The following is a 15,822-nucleotide window of genomic DNA, read 5'->3' as shown; positions in this document are numbered from 1 at the left end:
CCTTGAGGTAGAGATGATCGCCGAGGCTCAGACCCAGAGCCTGTGCTTTGAAACCTGATCACAACCACTCATACCTATGTTTCCCAATTTCCAACCCCATGTGGCTCACATGGATGGGCAGTGCCAGTCTGGGGAGAGGGAGAGAGGGAGAGAAACAGGGTGTGTATGTGGGGGAGGGTCCACAAGCATATTGCATTCAAGTCTCATATTCCAATTTTGAAATGCAAGCATATTTTGCATTCTATACTCGTTTGTTTTTATAACACACACACAGATCTTGAAGATGGGTAGAGATGTGTTCTCCTCCCTCGTCCACCCCCACCGCATTCTGACCTCATCTCTTATTTCTCTCCCCTTTGCTCTCCATCCCAGCCACACCTGCCTCTTTGCTATTCCTTGAATGTGCCAAATGCACTCTTGCCTCAGGGCCTTTGCACTTGCTCTTCTCCCTCTGTGGAATAATCTTCCCCCGGAATTCCTGCAACTCACATTCCTTTGCCTCCTTCAGGTCTTTGCTCAAATACCACTTTCTCAGAGAAATCTCCCTAAATATCATCCTACTCAACATTGCAAGCAGCTGGATCTTATTCTACCCTCCACTTTATTTCTCTCCATAACACTTATCACCCTCTGAAATATATCTTACTTATTATTTGCACGTTGTCTGTCTCCTGCACAAACACAAACTCCATGAGGGCAGGGATTTTTGTTTAATTTTGCTTATGGCTAATATTCCCAGCTCATAGAACAGCTCATGGGACACAATAAGAATTTATGGAATGGGTGTATGTGCCATGTTTAAGCTGAGGTTTCCTGTACCCCTGACATACCATTTGGAAAGTCTTGCTCAGCCCATCTGAGAAGCCCGGTGGTTTGTGTTTGTTTACGATCGTCACTAAATAAGTCAGGTTTTCCAAAGGACAAGATGGCACCTCCAGAAAGCCTCCCCTGGCGACACACTTTCCTCTTCCCACTCCTGATTCTATGGTGCTGCTGGCTGACTGTCTCAACCCCACTCTCTGCAATTTAGGCAGTAAAGTGCTATGTATGTGGACTCTGGGCCAGACTGCCTGGGTTCCAGTCCTGCCACTGTCATTTGCTAGCTCAGGATAACTTATTTAACCTCGCTGTGTTCACCTTTCTCCTCTGTAAAAATGGGTCTAAAAATAGTACCGAATAATAGTTATGATTGTTCATAAGCAAAAAGGATTGTTGATAAATAAGTCCATGTTGAATGCTTAGAATGGTGCCTGGCCCATGTAAAGTGCTCTGTAGGGACTAGCTGTTGGTCTTATACCCATCTGTCCATAATCTCAACTATTGAGCTCCCATGCTGCATGCCAGATACCTAGCTGAGTGTTTTTATATCCAATCACATTTATTCCTCATGGCGTTTCAGATGAATAGTTTTCAATGTCCGCATTTAACAGTTAAGGAAACTGGGGAATGGAGGAGATAAACACAACTAATTCAGCTGGGAAGATGGCAGAGCTGAGATTTCAACCCACAACTGTCTCTTCACCACACTGTATACTTAGTGGGTATGGGAAAAGGTAAGCTCCTAACCATCCTTCAAGGCCCAACTCAAATATCCCCCTGCTCCAAGGAGCTTCCTTCCACCAGTGCATTAGTCTGGATTCTACATCACCCATCAAGGAGGTCAGGTGGTGTTGCAGGTACCAGTGTGAGCTTCCCTAGCAAACTGCCTGATTTTTTTTTTTTTAAGTTTAAATCCTTTTATTTTTTTTTTTTAACATCTTTATTGGAGTATAATTGCTTTACAATGGTGTGTTAGTTTCTGCTTTAGAACAAAGTGAATCAGTTATACATATACATGTTCCCATATCTCTTCCCTCTTGCGTCTCCCTCCCTCCCACCCTCCCTGTCCCACCCCTCCAGGTGGTCACAAAGCACCGAGCTGATCTCCCTGTGCTATGCGGCTGCTTCCCACTAGCTATCTATTTTACATTTGGTAGTGTATATATGTCCATGCCACTCTCTCACCCTGTCACATCTTACCCCTCCCCCTCCCCATATCCTCAAGTCCATTCTTTAGTAGGTCTGTGTCTTTATTCCTGTCTTGCCACTAGGTTCTTCATGACGTTTTTTTTTTTTCTTAGATTCCATATACATGTGTTAGCATACAGTATTTGTTTTTCTCTTTCTGACTTACTTCACTCTGTATGACAGACTCTAGGTCCAACCACCTCACTACAAATAACTCCATTTCATTTCTTTTTATGGCTGAGTAATATTCCATTGTATATATGTGCCACATCTTCTTTATCCATTCATCCAATGATGGACACTTAGGTTGCTTCCATGTCCTGGCTATTGTAAATAGAGCTGCAATGAACATTTTGGTACATGACTCTTTTTGAATTATGGTTTTCTCAGGGTGTATGCCCAGTAGTGGGATTGCTGGGTCGTATGGTAGTTCTATTTATAGTTTTTTAAGGAACCTCCATACTGTTCTCCATAGTGGCTGTATCAATTTACATTCCCACCAACAGTGCAAGAGGGTTCCCTTTTCTCCACACCCTCTCCAGCATTTATTGTTTCTAGATTTTTTGATGATGGCCATTCTGACCGGTGTGAGATGATATCTCATTGTAGTTTTGATTTGCATTTCTCTAATGATTAATGATGTTGAGCATTCTTTCATGTGTCTCTTGGCAATCTGTATATCTTCTTTGGAGAAATGTCTATTTAGGTCTTCTGCCCATTTTTGGATTGGGTTGTTTGTTTTTTTGTTATTGAGCTGCATGAGCTGCTTGTAAATCTTGGAGATTAATCCTTTGTCAGTTGCTTCATTTGCAAATATTTTCTCCCATTCTGAGGGTTGTCTTTTGGTCTTGTTTATGGTTTCCTTTGCTGTGCAAAAGCTTTTAAGTTTCATTAGGTCCCATTTGTTTATTTTTGTTTTTATTTCCATTTCTCTAGGAGGTGGGTCAAAAAGGATCTTGCTGTGATTTATGTCATAGAGTGTTCTGCCTATGTTTTCCTCTAAGAGTTTGATAGTGTCTGGACTTACATTTATGTCTTTAATCCATTTTGAGTTTATTTTTGTGTATGGTGTTAGGGAGTGTTCTAATTTCATACTTTTACATGTACCTGTCCAGTTTTCCCAGCACCACTTATTGAAGAGGCTGTCTTTTCTCCACTGTATATGCTTGCCTCCTTTATCAAAGATAAGGTGATCATATGTGCGTGGGTTTATCTCTGGGCTTTCTATCCTGTTCCATTGATCTATATTTCTGTTTTTGTGCCAGTACCAAACTGTCTTGATTTCTGTAGCTTTGTAATATAGTCTGAAGTCAGGGAGCCTGATTCCTCCAGCTCCATTTTTCATTCTCAAGATTGCTTTGGCTATTCGAGGTCTTTTGTGTTTCCATACAAATTGTGAAATTTTTTGTTCTAGTTCTGTGAAAAATGCCATTGGTAGTTTGATAGGGATTGCATTGACTCTGTAGATTGCTTTTTGTAGTATAGTCATTTTCACAATGTTGATTCTTCCAACCCAAGAACATGGTATATCTCTCCATCTGTTTGTATCATCTTTAATTTCTTTCATCATTGTCTTATAGTTTTCTGCATACAGGTCTTTTGTCTCCTTAGGTAGGTTTATTCCTAGATATTTTATTCTTTTTGTTGCAATGGTAAACGGGAGTGTTTTCTTAATTTCACTTTCAGATTTTTCATCATTAGTGTATAGGAATGCAAGAGATTTCTGTGCATTAATTTTGTATCCTGCTACTTTACCAAATTCACTGGTTATCTCTAGTAGTTTTCTGGTAGCATCTTTAGGATTCTCTATGTATAGTATCATGTCATCTGCAAACAGTGACAGCTTTACTTCTTCTTTTCTGATTTGGATTCCTTTTATTTCTTTTTCTTCTCTGATTGCTGTGGCTAACACTTCCAAAACTATGTTGAATAATAGTGATGAGAGTGGGCAACCTTGTCTTGTTCCTAAACTGCCTGATTTTGAATTCCAGTTGGATCAGTTACTTAACTCAAGCAAGTTTCCTCACCACTAAACAATTAGGTTCTACAATAGAACCTAACAAAGTCACTTTGAGGATTAAATGAGATAATACATGTAAAGCATTTAATTATAAGCATTTAATAAACGTTAGCTATTATTACTATTCATATCAACGTCTTCTTCCTTGGTATACTGTGAGATTCTTGGAGTAAAAGGAACCTATATCCATCTTTAGTTGAGCAAAATATTTAATTTCCCATCTGTGTGATTTTGAGCAATCCTCTCTATAGCTTGATTCTTCATATAAAATGATGATAATTACAATATCTTCCTCATAGGGTTGTTATGGAGATTAAACAGGTAATTAATGTAAAGCACTTAACACACTGCCTGGCATATACTAAGTGCTCAGTAAACATTAGAGGCAGACTTTGGAGATGTGAGTTCGGTTCCAGACCACTGCAATAAAGTGAATATCTTTTTTTTTTTTTAATAAATTTATTTATTTATTTATTTTTGGCTGCTTTGGGTCTTCATTGCTGTGCACGGGCTTTCTCTAGTTGCGGCGAGCAGGGCCTACTCTTCATTGCGGTGTGTGGGCTTCTCATTGTGGTGGCTTCTCTTGTTGTGGAGCATGGACTCTAGGCGTGCAGGCTTCATTAGTTGTGGCACGCGGGCTCAGCAGTTGTGGCTCAACGGGCTCTAGAGCACAGGCTCAGTAGTTGTGGCACACAGGCTTAGTTGCTACGGGCATGTGGGATCTTCCCAGACCAAGGCTCGAACCCGTGTCCACTGCATTGGCAGGTGGATTCTTAACCACTGCACCACCAGGGAAGCCCTAAAGTGAAAATCTTAATAAAACAAGTCACACAAATTTTTTGGTTTCCCTGTGCATATAAAAGTTATGTTTGCTCTATACTGTAGTGTATTAAGTGTGCAATAGCATTATGCCTGAAAAAATAATGTACATACCTTAATTTAAAAATAATGCTTTTAGGGACTTCTCTGGTGGCTCACTGGTTAAGAATCTGCCTGCCAATGCAGGGGACATGGGTTCGATCCCTGGGCCGGGAAGATCCCACATGCCACAGAGCAATTGAGTCCATGCACCACAACTACTGAGCCTGTGCTCTTGAGCCCGCGAATCACAACTACTGAGCCCACGTGCCACAACTACTGAAGCCCACATGCCTAGAGCCCGTGCTCTGCAACAAGTGAAGCCACCGCAATGATAAGCCCACGCACCGCAACAAAGAATAGCCCCTGCTCGCCGCAACTAGAGAAAGCCCGCACGCAGCAACGAAGACCCAACGCAACCAAAAATAAATAAAATAAATAAATTTATTTTTTTAAAAGCTCTTTAAATAAATAAATAAATAAATAAATAAATAAATAATGCTGTTAAGGAATTCCCGGCGGTCCAGTGGTTAGGACTCTGTGCTTTCACTGCCAAGGGTGCCGGTTTGATCCCTGGTTGGGGAACTAAGATCCCACAAGCCATGCGGGCACAGCCAAAAAAAGTTAAAATATTTGCAAATGACACAACCAGCAAGGGATTAGTCTCCAAAATTTACAAACAGCTCATGAGGCTTAATATTATCAAAACAAACAACCCAATCAAAAAATGGACAGAAGACCTAAATAGACATTTCTCCAAAGAAGACATACAGATGGCCAAGAGGCACATGAAAAGATGTCCAACGTCGCTAATTATTAGAGAAATACAAATCAAAACTACAATGAGGGACTTCCCTGGTGGCGCAGTGGTTAAGAATCCGCCTGCCAATGCATGGAACTCGGGTTCGAGCCCTGGTCTGGGAAGATCCCACATACTGCAGAGCAACTAAGCCCATGTGCCACAACTACTGAGCCTGCACTCTAGAGCCCATGAGCCACAACTACTGAGCCTGTGTGCCACAACTACTAAAGCCCGCGCACCTAGAGCCCACGCTCCGCAACAAGAGAAGCCACTGCAATGAGAAACCCATGCACCTCAACGAAAACCCAATGCCTCCAATAAATAAATAAATAAATACATTAATTTAAAAAAAAAAAAAACTACAATGAGATATCACCTCACACCAGTCAAAATGGCTATCATCAAAAAATCCACAAACAATAAATGCGGGAGAGGGTGTGGAGAGAAGGAAACCCGCCTACACTGTTGGTGGGAATGTAAACTGGTGCAGCCACTATGGAGAACAGTATGAGTTCCTCAAAAAACTAAAAATAGAGCTACCATATGACCCTGCAATCCCACTCCTGGGCATATATCTGGAGAAAAGCATGGTCCAAAAGGATACATGCACCCCAGTGTTCATTGCAGCACTGTTTACAATAGCCAAGACATGGAATCAACCTAAATGTCCATCAACAGAGAAGTGGATAAAGAAGATGTGGTACATATATACAATGGAACATTACTCAGCCATGAAAAAGAATGAAATAATGCCATTTGCAGCAACATGGATGGACCTAGAGATTGTCATACTGAGTGAAGTAAGTCAGACAGAGAAAGAGAAATATTGTTTGATACCCCTTATTGTGGAATCTAAAAGGAAATGATACAAATGAACTTATTTACAAAACAGAAACAGAGTCACAGACTTAGAGAACAAACTTATGGTTATGGTTATGAGGGTCAGGGGGAAGGGTGGGGGAAAGGGATAGTTAGGGAGTTTGGGATGTACACACTGCTATATTTAAAATGGATAACCAACAGGGACCTACTGTATAGCACAGGGAACTCTGTTCAATATTATCTGGCAGCCCAGGTGGCAGGGGAGCTTGGGGGAGAATGGATACATGTATATGTATGGCTGAGTGCACTTTGCTGTGCACCTGAAACTATCACAACATTGTTAATCGCCTATACTCCAATATAAAATAAAAAGTTTAAAAACATTTTTTAATTAAAAATTAAATTTTAAAAATTTTTAATTTTTAAAATAAATTAAAAATTAATTACTTTAAAATAAAAAATAAAAATAATGCTGTTGGTACACTAGACCTGGGTCTCAAATACGTTTTCTTTGCTAGCTAAGTGACAATGGGAAAAATAGCAAATTAGTCTCTAAGCCTCAGTTTCTTCATTTATGAGATAGGGATGATAATAATGCTAATTTCACAGGGTAATTGTAAGGATTAAGTGAGATAATACATGTAAAGGATTTAGCAGAGTACTTGGCACATTATAGGTGTGAGATACATTTTAAAAATACATAAATAAATTAAAATAATGGTGTTGGGAAATGGTGCCAATAGACTTGCTCTATGCAGGGTTGCCAAAACCCTTCCGTTTGTAACAAATGCAATATCTGCAAAGCACAATAAAGTATGATAAGATCATGTATGCCTATAGTCATTATTTATGCTCTCCTATGCCTAACTCAGTGCCTGGGGCATAATAAACTAATAATAATCTTGATAAGATTGAGTGAAAGAATAAATAAAATTTAAACATTGTCTTTTAACTTCCCATGTGCTAAGTTTCACATCATTGTTTCTCTCACTATGCCTATAATAGGTGCTTAATTAATCTCTAGTGATGTCAGTCAACCCAGCTATGGAAAATTCCAATGCAGCTTTGAACTTCAAATGTGTCCCAACGATATGAATTAGGTCCTATAAAATCCTGCTAATTGTGACTTAGCCATCATTTTGGCTAAAGTTTAACCTGAATGCTGTGTCCACAGAAGCACCAACTTTCCAGCCTCCCTGTAGATATGGGCTCCCCTGGAGGAAGCGAAGTCACTCAACAAACACAGGAGCTGGAGACACATTTCAGTTCAGCTTTTCTAGGTTCTAGAAAAGGAGTTCCAGTGTGTGGGTCCAAGGACTGAGGTGTTCTTCCTGGCCACAGGCTCTACTACACAGACCTTTATTGAAAGAAGGACCATTCAGGTACCATTTGTAACAAGGATACAGCAGAGAGGCTGAGGCTCAGAGACTCAAGCAGTGTGCCTAGGGTCACACAGCTGGAAAAGCAGCAGAGCCAATAATCAAACCCAGATCTCTTTGTCCTTGTGCCCAGGCCCTGGCCAGCCATCTGCTCATAATACCGGCCTCCAAGAGTTCTTAGGAGCATTCAGAAAGATGGTACATAAAGTTTTTGGCACAAGGTAGGCATTCAAAATATGTCACCTCTGCTTCTTCTGCACAAACCCCTCTCTAACCCCTTCTCTCTTTCGTTTCATCGTCCTAAGATCAAAAATTTTGCATAACAGGCCTCAGTTCAAATTCCAACTCTGCCACTCACCAGCTAAGGCAAATCATTTCACCTTGCCAAGCCTCAGTTTCTTCTGTCAAGTGTGGGAATAATGTCTATAACAGAGGCTTATGTTGAGTCAGGGAGAGAAGGGGAAGTTTACACAGATGTAAGAGGTCACCATTCACATCAAAAAGAGTTTATTAACAAAGCATCCATGGGTGCAGGATCTACTGGGCTGACTGTCTTCAACATTAGTTCCAAAGAAAAACAACTGGAAATCTATTACCAACAATAAACAACCTGCTGAATGTGATAAGATATCAAGTTAATTTTTTTTTTAATTTATTTATTTTATTTATTTATTTTTGGCTGTGTTGGGTCTTCGTTGCTGTGTGCGGGCTTTCTCTAGTTGCGGCGAGCGGGGGCTACTCTTCATTGCGGTGCGCAGGCTTCTCATTGCGGTGGCTTCTCTTATTGTGGAGCACGGGCTCTAGGCGCATGGGCTTCAGTAGTTGTGGCACTTGGGCTCAGTAGTTGTGGCTCACAGGCTCTAGAGCGCAGGCTCAGTAGTTGTGGCGCACGAGCTTAGTTGCTCTGCGGCATGTGGGATCTTCCCGGACCAGGGCTCGAACCCGTGTCCCCTGCATTGGCAGGCGGATTCTTAACCACTGCGCCACCAGGGAAGCCCCAAGTTAATATTTTTTTAGAAAGCAGTGCCTTCCTATATTCAAAGCCCCACTAGTTAGAAATTTGGAAGAAAATGTCTCAATTATTAAAGCAACCAAAAACATAAAACTATCTGGGAAATAGGAAATCATCTCAATAATATGTGAAGTTCTATTCGAAAAAATGTTAATGCTTTTCAGAAACATATATATGTGAGACAATATATATATTCACCAAAAAAACCTTGAAAATGCTTGGATAAATGGAGAAGCATAATCTATTCTTGGATAGGAAGACTCAAAATCATTGTGACAGTAGGTCTTTCTATCGATATATTAGTCAAAAATTTAATGTGATACTCGTATATCATCTTTGCATGCCTGTATATCACATTCTCATACCATACTCATCTTTTCATAACTATATATCACATGTGCATTTCTCTCTGGAAGGATACACAAGGAATTGGGCACAAGTGTTTATCCCCAGAAAGGAGAACTAGGTCACTGAGGACAGAGGTGTAGATTTGTTTAGTATATACTGTTTTTTACATAAATTTAAAATTTTGTCCTTTGGGTGTGTATTACCTCTCCCAAAAATTGGCTTAAAAAAGGAAAAAAAAAAAAAACAGTTGAAAGACCATTCTGAGTGAGTGCAATTAAGCCTAAACTTGTGGACAGTCACCTTTCTAGCTCTGCAGTAGGGAGCTATGTGACTCGGGGCACGGCTCACCCTGCCTGCCTTCTTGGTTTCCTGCCCTGTCACACAGCTGGGTGGGAGCAGAGCTGAGAACCCGTGTCCCCTTGCTTTGCATCTGATGCCTTTCCACTGCATCCAGTTGTTTTTCTGTGAGCACTGGTTTTGAGGATGGTGACCAGCTTTTGTGCCTGGCACACACACACACACACACACATACAATATTAGAACCATGTGGGTGCAATGCAGATCTATTCCCCTGGGAGCAGAAACCCTACCCTGAGCCCCTTTCTGCCCTGCTCGCCTGGAGACTGTCTCGTCTTGGGAAAGTTACAGGTTTCATTTTGTTACTTGAAAGCTGCTGCAGCCAGGAAGGGAACCCGAGTTGACTTGGAGCCAGGGCCTTAATTGGATTGGATCCCCATGGAGGCCATTAGCCTCTCACTCCAGCTTGGCAGGGAGGAAATACTGCCTCCCCGACCCCAGTCCCCACTCACATACACCCCAGCCAAGATCTTCAATGGCCTACCACCCAAATAAGGTACTGTATTAAGTTTCCAATTATTTTTATTCTCCCTTCCATTTGAACAGCTCTTTACTGTTTCCAGACACTAGCATATACTGTAAGTATTGTGAGTAGTCACATTTGATCTCTTTATTTACTTGTGGCACAAATTTTTATTGAGGGCCTTCTATATGCCAGGCATTGTTCCAGGCCCAGGACAGACAACATCTTGGCTTTCACAAACATTACATTCTATTTAGGAAGACAGATAACAAACCAATACCCAGGCCGATATGCCTATGTCAGGAGGTAATAAGAGTTGTGAAGAAGAATAAATCAGAGGAAGAGGATGGAGAGAGGTGCTGTGCGTCAGGGGTAGGAACAGCTTCTCCAATAAGATGACATTTAAATAAAGAGCTGAAGGAAGGGAAGGCAATACCTAGGCAAACAGTGCTTTAGGCAGAGGGAACAACAAATGCAAAGGCACTGAGGCAAGAATTTCCTTGGTGTGTTGGAGGAACACTAAATAGGTAGATGAGAAATAAAAGGTCTGACTTGTTTGCTGAGACCTCCTACCAATTCAGGGGCTCTTGTCCATTTCTTTGCCTAGTGAACACTGAAGAGTAACAGAGGGTTTAGAAAAACTTTAGGGAATTCCCTGGCGGTCCAGTGGTTAGGACTCTGTGCTTTCACTGCCGGGGCCTGGGTTCAATCCCTGGTCGGGGACCTAAGATCTCATGAGCCACAGGGCGCAGCCAAAAAAAAAGAAAAACTTCTTTAGCTGGATAACAAAAATCATTCCATGATGATAAATAACCCAACCCCAAAAGAAAAAGTTGATATTTTTGGAGGCTATCCATGGCTATATTACCCATAAGGGCAAAAAACAATTATATATTAATAATTATGTTTTTATTATGTTATATATAATATATTTTATAACATAGATATGTATATATATTATATATAGATATGTATATATTATAATATAGATGTTATATACATACATATATAGATATGCATATATAAATATTTATATGTATGCATATCTATATCTGTATCTATATAACCACTAATCATTAAAAGAGAGAACTAATGTTTGTAGGCGGAACACTGTGCTTATAACACTCTACATTGAGCCTCCGTATAGGAGGAAGCTATGACTCAGGGAAGACACGAGACTTGTTTAAGATCACACAGCCGGGGTTTAAATTCAGGTCCACTTGTATGCTTGTCACCCCCTCTAGACCCTAAGCTCGTGAGGACAGATCCATGTCTATCTGCTTTACCCTTGTATGACCGGCACATACACAGGGCCTGACCCAAAGCTGATGCTCAAAAAATGTTGACTAAACAGTTGAAGATCTCTATCTTCAAAGCCTGTTCAGATTCTAATACACCACTTTGCTTCCCTGTCAAAATACGATCCAACAAATCATTGGAATATTCGGCAACTGTTAAAAATTACTCAAATAAAACATAGTTAAAAAAAAAAACTATAGTTCATCTATATAATGGAATAATACACAGTCACTTAAAATGATGTTTAAGGTTGCTGAGAATGGAGCGGCTGATGGGGGTAGGAACTAGTGGAGCTGGCCACCAGGATGATGGCATTCTGTGCCTGGTGGCCTCAGTTCAGTGCCACTCACTGCTCCCTCAGCCCACATCCCCGCTCCTACCTCCACCCCAGCTCCAACCTCCTAGCCAAGCCGAACATAGCCTGGAGGCTCAGAAATAATAATGATGACCACCATCATCATCACTATTATTATTATTAGAGTTTACACTATTATTAGAGATGCATTGAGCACTTAATATGTGCCTGTATATACAATCTCATTTAATACCTACAACCCAAGTCCAGTATTATTATTGAACCCCATTTGCCAGAGGAGGAAACTGAGGCTTAGAGAAATTCAATCACTCACCCAAGTCAAATAGCTGGTAAGTAAGAGGCAGAGCTGCGATTTGAATCCAAGTCTATTCGGACTCCAGACAGTGCACTTTATTATGCTGCCGCCTCCCATCGCCCACAGACACCCTGTGGGCAGTGCCCTGCATTCAACAGTCTTCCTCCAGGTGCCTGCTCTGCCCTTTACCCCTTGACCTAAGACCATGGACACGACCTTCAACATAGAGAAATAGTTATCACCGTTAGATCTGGTGGCCTTGACTCAGATGAGGTGCCCATTTCCTACTGCCTAAAGGTGCAGGGACAGCCAGCTGTCGCCCCAGGAGAATGTCAGGGGTGGGTCTCCACCACCCAGCTGCTTCCCTGCAACATCAGACCAAAAATCGACAATCCTTTCCAGCCATAAAGTTTGATTTGAATAAGGACATTTCTTCTCCATCCTTGGGTAGCCACAGTTCATTTATTAGAGTGGTACTTTGGTACTTTGAGGCCTGAACAGTCAGTTCTTTAGATCACAGCTAGGTAGCAGAGGGGGACGTTAAACTATTTGAAATTCAAGCAGGCAAGTGTATTTTTTCAAAGCTGAGAAGTGTCCTTCACGCTTCAAAAGAATAAACACATCCCCAGCTCTGAGCTGTGCTGAATCTCAGCAGCCAGAGGAGACCCGCAAGCGGGGGAACGGGAAATGCAGAGGGTCTGTGTTTTCCCAGTTGCATCCCATGCCCTGTGGTCCAGTTCCCTCACTTGTTGGTGGCTTGGTGATACTTGGAGGTGCAGACTTGGTTGGTTGATTTGTTTGTTTCCCATATAAAACAACTGCTAATCTCTTCAAATAGTGCTACGCTTCCTATTGCAATGTCCATATTTGGACCAGGACCACCAGTGTTTGTGTACACACAGGGGACAGTCCCTAACAGAAGGACAACAGCCTTTCCTGAGCTGATCACAGACATGGCCAGGGTCCTGAAGGTTGAGCCCAACACTTATTTTCTTTCCCATCAGGTTCGCCTCTTCGTTTTCAAGTGAGGCTCTAAAAGGAGTCCTTTCTTCCCCGGAACATGCCCATATCCTTCAGCTGCTGGATCTACCCTGTCAAGGCAGAGACCAGAGTCCCTGGATTCAACCAGCAGGGCTCCCAAGTGGGGTAAACATGTCCAAGCCCCACATAATGCTGAAATAGTATCCTAGGAAGGGCCACATCCCAGTTCCACAGTGAGGAGGATGACCGGGATGAGACGGTAAAAGGGGACTGGGCACCTCTTCCTGCTGAGCAGAAATAAACACTACAAGAATCTGCAGGAACAGGATATTTACATGACCTTAAAGTATCCCCTTGCTTTTTCCTGGCAAGGGGGGAAATTGTAACTTATACAGTGGAGAAACCAGACCACCTCTTAACGGGGTGATCAAAATGAGTACCCTCTCCAGGCAGACAGACATTGGGGGCTTCTGGAAGTGACACCCTGACAAACACACAGTATCACTTTGGTAATATACCAGCTGAGAATGCATAACCCGAATCTAATCATGAGGAGACATCAGATACACCCAAATCGAGCAACAGTCTATAAAATAACTGCTCTGTATTCTTCAAGATTTCAATGTCACGAAGGCAAAGAAAGGCAGGGTGCTGTTCCAGATTAGAGGAGAGTAAAAAGATGTGACAGCCAAATGCAGCACACAACCTGGCCTGGAGCTCGTACTAGAGTGAAAAGAATACCATAAAGAGCATTACTGCATCGATTGACAGGATTGCAACATGGATAGTAATTAAAGTATTATATCAATGTTAAATTTCCTGAATTTCATTGTCGTACTATGGCTATGTCAGAGAATATCCTTGTTTTTTGGAAATACGTACTGAAGTGTTAATGGGTACAGGGATGTGATGTCTGCAATCTACTCTCAAATGGTTCAGAAACCATAGTATGTATCCTAGAATTATATGTGCCTATCTATTTATCTATCTACCTACCTATATCTAATATCTATCATCTATCTATCTCTACTTATCTATCTATCTATCTATAGAGAGAGAAGATAAACATGGCAAAATACAAAAAATTTATGATTCCTGGTGAAAGATATTTAATAGCTTTTGTATTATTCTTGCAACTTTACTGTTAGTTTGAAATTATTTTAAATTAAAATAAACATCATAGTAGTCCAGAGGGAGGAAAGGCTGGATCCCTAACTGAAATCCAGGGAATTTTTTCCCCTCATCTTGGAGTGACTGAACTGGCAGAACTCATTCTATGACTTCTCTCTTTCGGAAGACTTTTTTGTGGGTTGGTTGGTTTCCCTTTTGTTAATAGCCAGGAAGACACTCCAGCCTCTTAGATGGTCACCACTGGGGCCACCCCGACTCTGGCTGTAGGGGCTGGGCGGTCGGCTCACCCACTGGCCTTTCCAGGAATTTGGAGCCTCTGAGCCCCGAGCTGGAGAGTGAGGGGGAAGAAGCACTGTTATGCCCTTTCCAAAAAGCCCTTCATGACTCCTCTCTCCGCAGAGACTGGTCCAGCACCCCACCCCTTATTGTCTTGAGTGGGCCAGGAATCAGCAGAACCGGAACTGGGAACCACCTTTTTGTTTCCTGCTTGTCAGACATTCAAAAGACACTTGTCAAGTGCTCCCCACTCAGTTTGTGGCATAAATGACTGTTGTCTTTTCTGAAGAGGCAATGTGCGTAGTGGTTAAGGATCCCAATGCTAAATTCAGACTGCCTGAGCCAGGCACTGCTAGCACGTGACTCACTCGTCACTTTACCTGCAGCAAGCCTCTTCACCTCCAGGAGCCTCAGTTTTCCTCCTCTGTAAAATGGGGACAACGTGCTACCTCTTAGGCTCCTTGAAACTACTGAATGGGATAGATACTTCATGGAAAGAGCTGGCCCATGCTAAACGTTCAACAAATGTTCGTTGTTATTGTTATTATTAACCACAGGTCCTGCCCTCCCAGAGTCTGCAGCTGGCCAAGAAAACCACAAATTTAAGAAGAAATATCAGCAAAGCCTGATAACTGCTGGATTAGGGGAAGTACACATAATTTCCAGGTGCTATGAAAGCACAGAGTGGGGGCATCTATCTTAGTCTGGGGTGGAAGACAGTCAACAAAGTTTTTTCAAGAGGGAATAGTGTTTAACACAGACATAAACTGAGCATCTGCTCTGTGCCAGACACTGTGCTAGGTCCTGTGAACACCGCAAAATAGAACACAAAATAGAGTCTCTGATCTCACAGAACTGTCATTCTAGGGGGAAGGCAGGCTCCTCACAAACAGATGAATAAACACGTAATATGTCAGGAGGTGATGTGCTATGATAAAAAAATGAAACAGGTTAAGGGGACAGAATGTTTGCCCATCTATGAAATGGGAATACTACAAGTACCTAACTTAAACCCCTGTGACAATGATCAAATGAAATATTGCATAGAAGGTACTTAGTAGCCCAGTGTCTGATAAGGAGTATTAGGTACTGTACATGATTTGCAAGTGCTCAAGAAATATTTATTAATCTGAATGGATTATTTCATTTATTTAACAAGAATTTTTCAAGAATGTTTTAATATGTACCAGACCCTGAGTGAACATTAGGACATGACCCAGCCACAGTCGTGAAGCTCATAATAGCCTAGTGGGGGTGACAGATAAACAAACCATTCCAAACATTGTGTGATAAGAACTAAGAGTTATTCAGAGTTTACTACGTACCAGGCACTATTTTGAACACTTTATCTGCATTAAGTCGTATAATCTTTACAACAACTCTAAGTGCTATTTTACAAATGAGGAAACTGAGGCCCAGAGAGGTTAGGTCATTAGCCCTGAGTTACACAGTCAGT

Source organism: Balaenoptera acutorostrata, chromosome 1 (assembly GCF_949987535.1).
Source record: "Balaenoptera acutorostrata chromosome 1, mBalAcu1.1, whole genome shotgun sequence".
NCBI classification, from domain to species: Eukaryota; Metazoa; Chordata; class Mammalia; order Artiodactyla; family Balaenopteridae; genus Balaenoptera; species Balaenoptera acutorostrata.
The sequence above is the reverse complement of the archived record's forward strand: the minus strand, read 5'-3'. Positions refer to the sequence as shown.